General features: G+C 41.4%; 1 protein-coding gene across 1 annotated transcript in view; it reads left to right on the top strand.

Moving 5' to 3' along the window:
• Positions 1-612, top strand: part of CBG02242 — a gene marked incomplete at both ends in the record, with an annotated part of 3,412 nt that overhangs the window by 296 nt on the left and 2,504 nt on the right. The gene's annotated exons all lie outside the window — the stretch shown is intronic.

Genomic DNA, 612 nt, shown 5'->3' with positions numbered 1-612 from the left:
GGNNNCACTCCTGTTCGTTCAGACGGAAAATTCGTTTTCCAGGAAGACGAGGAAACGAATAGTCATAAAAGTGTCTCTTGAGTGCCGAATGAAGTTCAACAAACTCAGAGTATCTACGAGAACCAAGTTGACGACCTGCCATATGAATATTGAACACCTGGAAGATGAAGGGGTTGAATGGAATGATTTTGTTGAATGATTATCTTACCGTATATCTTTCCAATGCATCATTGACGTTACTATAAGATGGAATTGTAACTGGAAGTGACCTATTTTCCGTATAATCATGTCCATATGCCATTGAACTCTCTTCACCGTAATCGAATCTATCCATGTCTGGATCTTCTACAGAAACCACAATCATTGTCAGTTCATTTCCACCGTTTTTTATCAGATCCACAACATTCCTGTGTGCTGCTCCTTCCACGTTTAATCCATTCACTTCTAGAATCCGATCCCCTTTTCGAAGTCCCGCCGTGTCTGCTGCTCCTCGATTTAACACAGCACTGACATGTTGTAGTGGAGCATACAACTCGCCGATTAGAACTTCTTAATTGTCCTCCTTCACTCACTTGTCCTTTGACATTGAAACCAGAATCCAGTGTCTGATTT

Source organism: Caenorhabditis briggsae (assembly GCF_000004555.2).
Source record: "Caenorhabditis briggsae complete genome, chrI, whole genome shotgun sequence".
NCBI lineage: Eukaryota > Metazoa > Nematoda > Chromadorea > Rhabditida > Rhabditidae > Caenorhabditis > Caenorhabditis briggsae.
The sequence above is the reverse complement of the archived record's forward strand: the minus strand, read 5'-3'. Positions and strand labels throughout refer to the sequence as shown.